The sequence below is a fragment of the Trachymyrmex septentrionalis genome, unplaced genomic scaffold (assembly GCF_001594115.1).
Source record: "Trachymyrmex septentrionalis isolate Tsep2-gDNA-1 unplaced genomic scaffold, Tsep1.0 scaffold44, whole genome shotgun sequence".
NCBI classification, from domain to species: domain Eukaryota; kingdom Metazoa; phylum Arthropoda; class Insecta; order Hymenoptera; family Formicidae; genus Trachymyrmex; species Trachymyrmex septentrionalis.
This window is the reverse complement of record NW_017305611.1, coordinates 1312903-1319373: the sequence shown is the minus strand read 5'-3', so window position 1 is coordinate 1319373 and position 6471 is coordinate 1312903. Positions and strand designations below refer to the sequence as shown.

The 6471-nt window shown below is 36.6% G+C and overlaps 1 long non-coding RNA gene across 1 annotated transcript; it reads right to left on the bottom strand.

Annotated features, from left to right (window-relative positions):
* Positions 1-3705: 3705 nt before the first annotated feature.
* Positions 3706-5203, bottom strand: LOC108751377. The gene is made up of 3 exons (XR_001939481.1): positions 4971-5203; positions 4757-4887; positions 3706-3898 (listed from the first exon to the last, which is right to left on the bottom strand). It is a non-coding gene; the product is annotated as an uncharacterized LOC108751377 (long non-coding RNA).
* Between the last annotated feature and the right edge of the window lie 1268 nt (positions 5204-6471).

Genomic DNA, 6471 nt, shown 5'->3' with positions numbered 1-6471 from the left:
TTACAAAAAAGAGAAGAGCGAGGAACCAGCTGGACGATATTACGTTAGCGTTTCGTCGTGACACGCGACACGCGCGGATCCTGACAAAACTGTTACAGAATCTATCCATAAATGCGCGAAATACCCGTTGCAGTTATTTCTCCTTAAAATTTAAAGAGGAGGGAGGCCCCTCTAAAGATCTGTGACAAGGAAAAACAATTATAAATTATAAAAATAATTGTCCCTCCTTCCTTCGTACGTTTATACATAGGATAGGTAATAACGTACGCATAATTTGTAAAGCATTCCATATACGAATGCAATCTAAAGATATCTATAAGGTGGAATAAGATATCTAATAACATAACTTTGTCTATATTCATGCGATGTTGGAGTCCGATATCGATTCGTAGTTTTCACAGAAGGGTACATTTGACGGCGCTCATTTGCATAACTGTGTTAAAGAAAGTATATTTTATTCTGGTTCTTGGGGAAAAATAATACCACCGGATACCCTCGAGGCAGCCGAGACCGGATGGTTCTAATCTAAATAATCAAAAATATTCTAACATTATTGAATTTATCGCCATCAGAGCTTCCGGTGAGGTAGACTTTGTTGCGCGGCAACACGATAAAAAAAAAAAGTGGAACAAACTTAACTTTCACCCCCGCCCGCTTTTTCGCTACATGCGCTCGATGCATCACAGCTTGCATGCCTCGCTGATTCTGTTACGGTCCTTTTTTGTCCTCCGACTACAAGGGAGAGCAAACTCTATTTACTCTTCATTACGGCCTAATGAGCGATACATTAACAAATTTCAACATGAGAGCGTAAACGAAGTTGTTTATACTTATGGCTTCAAAATTAGGTGGAGCGACCCGAGCGCGAATACAACGGGGCATAGTAATACTCTTTTACTTAAAGTTTTATACGAAATGCAATTTGTACCGCTTCGACAAAATTGATTATATCCCGTTTTGTTAAGGGCGATTTCAATTAAACTTTGATTAATTTAATCGGCGAATAAGTCGACCAGCACAAAATCGCTCAAGACAAAATCTGTAATATACAGCTCGTTGTTCTTAACTCTAGAATGTTATTGAATGATCAGTTTGCTATCGATACGTACAAGGAAATAAGCTGCTCTTCATTAGTGTAACATAAGTTTTTTCATCATACATTTAACATTTTGATTGACGAATTATTTATAATTTAAATTTTTATAAACACAAGTAATCTTTATTGACTTAGAAAGAAACTTGATAATAATGTAAAATTAATAAAAACAATTTTATAATGAATTTTGTATTTTTATGAAAGATTTCTTGCAGAATATTTACATTTATTTATACGCACAATTTACGTATCAATAGTATTCTAGGATTAATGTTTAATTTTTATCTCTTCGATATATGAAATAAACATATAACTTTATTGATTAAATTAATAACTTTGTTTGTATTGTATACTAAAATTATTATATACTGATGATTAAGTTAGTCGGAGTTTGGTTGTGAGGTTGCCCTAAATCGTCAAAAGCATCGTTTGCCATAGATGCGCGTTAATTTGGAATGCTTATTCGATACAATGCGTTGTAATTACGCAAAATACCGCAGATCGCGCGGACGCTATTCTTTGTATATATACGAGGTGTCGTACGCATGTAGCACTAAGCGCTCAGTGAGCCCGAAACAGATAATCCGGAATACCTCCCAAATAATTTCATTAACTATCCGGGCGAGCTGTGTGCTTGGCGGAACACATCGCAGATAGCGACAGTTTTAATAATCATCTGTTCATTAACTTCGTAATTCAAAGCTTAATAACTCACCTGCACGTTTGCACAATTACAAACTGCGTCACAGAGAACTGATATTATTTAATGAGTCCCTTTAATCTCGAAAAAAGGATCCCGTTACGTGGATACGGATAAAATTGTACGCGGTGTTGATAAAATTTCAAAATAAATTATATAAAAGGGATACAATTTAAACTTTCAACCGAGCTGTATACATATTTATTATATTTGTATAATATTTATATATCCGGCATAAAATTCCGTTAAATGCGGATGAAATTGTAACGTTTCGCCCGCAACGACAATGTCAGTTAAGCGCTCGTAACAAAACAGACGATAAATTTCTACCTGACGCGTCGGGGAGATTAAGTTCCATTTTTATTTTAACATAAGCCGAATGAGATCTTTGACAGGCCGCGTCGGTACCGTTCAATTCCGCTCACGTTCGACGGCTGCATAAATTGTTTGATACCCAGACTTGTCACAAAACCGGAACATGTTTACGGCCATCAGTCTGACTAAGGCTTGATGAATGTGCTCAATTTTATCTCCACCACATGACCAATCATATTGATTGTGAGCGCCATTGATTGGCAAGCGAGATTCCAGTTGCGCGCCGGTTCCGCTTTCGCTGCTTCTCCAACAAACAATAGCTACAAATATCGCTATTTCAGCTCCTGTGATATATGTAAGTGTGCACGCGAACGTTACGCCGATTATTACAAAAAGTTTCATGAAAGATTTTAATAAAGATTATGTATTTAGAGATGTATAGGCAAAGTACGGATACGAAAATTAAATCAAGCTAAGAATATATCTTTGTAAAAAAAAAAAACGATGTATTACACAATTGACACCAAATTCTCTTCGAAATGCTACACAGCCCGAATGTACATATTTAAAATAGCAATGCAAAAAATTACAAAACAAAAGAGTAACTGACAAATAACAGTTTATTATTTTTCAACTGCAACGCGTTACGTATTTTTAGAATCAGTAATTTGCAATGATAACTATATAAATACTTTTTGGAAGAAAATCTGTAACTATAATTAGTTATTTTTACAACGTAACTTACCCAATCTTTAGTACTAAAGTACTTCGGAGGGAAAAAAACAATTTTTTGTAAAACTGTATTATTTGCAGCAGACAGTAATGTCGATTTTTAGAGTGCATTAACATGTATCAAGGAGGAAACTATGTACGCAGGATACGCGTTCACTATCCAAAAATGAGGAAGGCATAAATAACGAATCGAATTCTCGCCCCGCTCGTGTTTAAGGAAGGTAATGGAAATTTAATGTACTCTCCGCGACCGACAATAATAAATAACACAGAGATAAGGCGCTCGATAAGGGCGCCAATGAGCAATGCCGTCCTTTAGGTTAAGGGATGAAGACCAATGCAAGAGTGGATACCCGGGATGGTAGCGAGTGGTGAAAATCACGACGGAAATGCAGTTTTTCTCCGTCGCGCGCTCTCGTCGATGCATTGGCTTCTTTCCCGAATGACAAACCAAGATAACTCGAATGAATGTAAAAGTGAGCGCCCGAGTTTTCTCTAAGTGAAAATCGATGGGGTTTTATTGTGTGTTCGGGGAGAGAGCGTTCTGGGGCCGCAATTCGCACGCCCTTATTTCACCCCTTTCTCCGAAAGCTCGCTGCAAGTCCTTCACCGCCTTCTCTCTCTCTCTCTCTCTCTCTTCCTGTCTTGTATACACTGCCGCTTTCTTGTCCGAGAATGCCGCCTTTGTGTCCAGACTTCGTCGGGAACGATCGAAATCCTATAGTGCCTCGACTAACTTATTATACGATCTCTTCGAGCCCGTATTTGCGTGATACAAACGAGTAATACGGGGACGTTTTGCCCCTCCCTCCTCCCTGAAAGTTTGGCGAATTTTCTCAACTAATTAAAAAGCAAGCTCTCCTTTATTTACTTATTTCTTTGGTTTAACTTAATCCTTTGATTTTCGATATTAAATCCCACGATACGGAACAGTGATATGAGGTGTTTTGTGAGGTTTGCATTAAACTTCGGGAGAACTTCATGGAAGTAACTTGGAAACCAACCTTGACGTTGCGAAAATTTCTACCCGTGCACATAATTCCAGAGTTCTCAATCTAAGAGAAGAAATTATATGTATTTATACTATGTATAATAAGATGTTCTCATCAGATTATACATTATTCAGCTCGATCTAATGTCTGGATGAATTAGTATGACGCCAATATATGTAAGATATTTTATCAATAATAATTTGGAAGTATTAAAACTATTAAATGTTATAATAAGAATCTTAGATGTAATATAATATTATATCGATGTATATATATATATATATATATAAAATATACATATATTGCTACAGAGAAAGAAGATTTTGTTAATGTAAAATTCGTGTAGATCTGAAAATAATTTTGGATCATTAAAATTATGTACGAAATTCGAACATGATGAGCGATACTGTAAAAAGTTTTCTAGCAGTTAACTCAAGCATTCTACATAATTACTTTGATGGTCACTCAACAAAATTTTTCATATCTATTTGAAGTATTTAGTTAAATTTTTAGATACTTTTCCGTATATAAGTAAAAATGCATAGAGGTTTATATGGCATTTTTGAAGACATTCTTTCGAAATGTCCTATAAACTTCTATACATTTTTTTATATATTCTTCACGTAACCAATGAGGTATATTGTTGCGGCAATGATCGAACGAAATCGGGACTTGTTGATAAAGTCTAATAATGTCCGCGCCGTAAAACTATTTATTGAACGAAAAATACAGAACAATAAAAGGAGTGTAACAACGCGCGATTGCGAAGCTTCCAGCTTCTCGGAATACTGGAATTACGTTGAGATATTTCTCCGACTAGGAGAGTTCATGAAGGAAAAAAAAAACGAAAGAAACGGGAATCTTCCGGCCCGTAAAAATTTTACGATGGCCGCGTTGTTTCGTGTATTGGTCTTTATTTACCCGTAAAAGTTTCATGGTGTTATCACACTTTGCTACTTGCCGAAGCAGGACGACTTGTGTGTCATTGGAAAGGGCCGAGGTTCCGAGCAGCTTTTACGAACCGATGCAGTTTTTCCTTTCTGAAAAAGATCCTAAAGCTTCAACTCGATGACTGAAGTTCTCTTCGCGTCATTCGACCGCGCGTGAAGCGTACCGGTGGATAATTCAAAATTACTTTTAAAGCCGTTCTATCGGTCGAGCTAATCGATTTCGTCCAAAGGTTAATTTTCTTCCCAGGACGGGTTGCATTGCGGTGCAAATAAGTGACGTCCCAAGCGCTATCGAAAGAGACGTAGAGCGTATTTTGCGCGCGAAATGGCTGTGTGAAATGTGAGATAGAAATTTCTCAAATACCGAGATATGACTTTCGGAATTTCTCCACAATTGTGGAAATCGCAAATAAGTAACGGTTGCTCGTGAAATGTGCAGATATATAATATATCGCTGCGCTAATAGAAAAGTGACACAGTTCAGAATTAGTATTTTTAAGATAATAAAAGAAAATTGATCCTAAAGATCAATATATTATGAAAAAAACGACACATTTATCGACACATTGCTTATATGGAAAAGTGTCACAACTTTAATAGGGGATAAAAGAAAATTATATGGAAAATTGTGTGAAATGAGATAGTCTTCACTTTATGATGTAGCTTATAATGTGATGAACAAAAGATATTATAGAATAGGCACAAAGCTCAATAATGGATGGTTTTTGAGTTATGGTGTATCGAAGGTGTAAAACTTGTGCACCTTTGGTGTACTATATATTATATAAAAAAAACTATCGATTATTAATAATGTAATAATTAAAAATTCAGTAGTTAAACAATATAACTGAAGAAAATGTATTAAATTTGACTCAAATTTATTTTATTATTTACTAAGCCTACATACATTCATCATATGGATGATGTTTACTTTGAAATCAATCACAGAAATGGATTGCTTTACATGTTGACACAGATGGAAGTTGAAAATAAATATTATTTAATTCAAGGAGAATTAGGTTACCATTATTCCTTTGATATCTAATAGTGTATTTCAAGACACTTTTCCTAAGCAGAGCATCAAGTCATTATATGATATCAAAATAATTCTAAAATAATCATTAAAAGTTATTTTTCATTTCCGAGCTATTTTAATGTCACTTCGACGTTATTGTGACTTATCGTTCTGTTTGAGTTGTATATTTATAAATATATAAGATAAAATAAGTTTTTGATACCGCAGAGGCCTGAAAAGCGTTCGCGAGAACACGGCGATGACAAATTTAGCGCTCTCATTTATACGCTTTACAAGCTTTACAAGCTACGCCGTATCTTTCCTCGGCGCATATCATTATCCGTTCTCTGGCCGTGCGCCTCGCGAAACTCGGGGGCTTCCGGTTAACGAACAAAAACTTGCGGATACGTGCTCTCGAGGCGGTCGTATATCTCCGCATGTAGTCTACGATACCACCGCGTGTAGCATAGAGCACCCCGCACGCCCGCTCCGGTATATAAAATACTTGTTCCTTAGTTCATCAATTTCGTATAAAGCGCGCGGAAGTTTCGGACGGGGAAAAGGTAACGGCGAACTTCCGAATACGCGCGACCGTCAACGCCGCGCGGGATGAAATATTCCGCGGGAGCATCGGCGGGCGACAATACGAGCGAAATTTTTAGGGCACACAC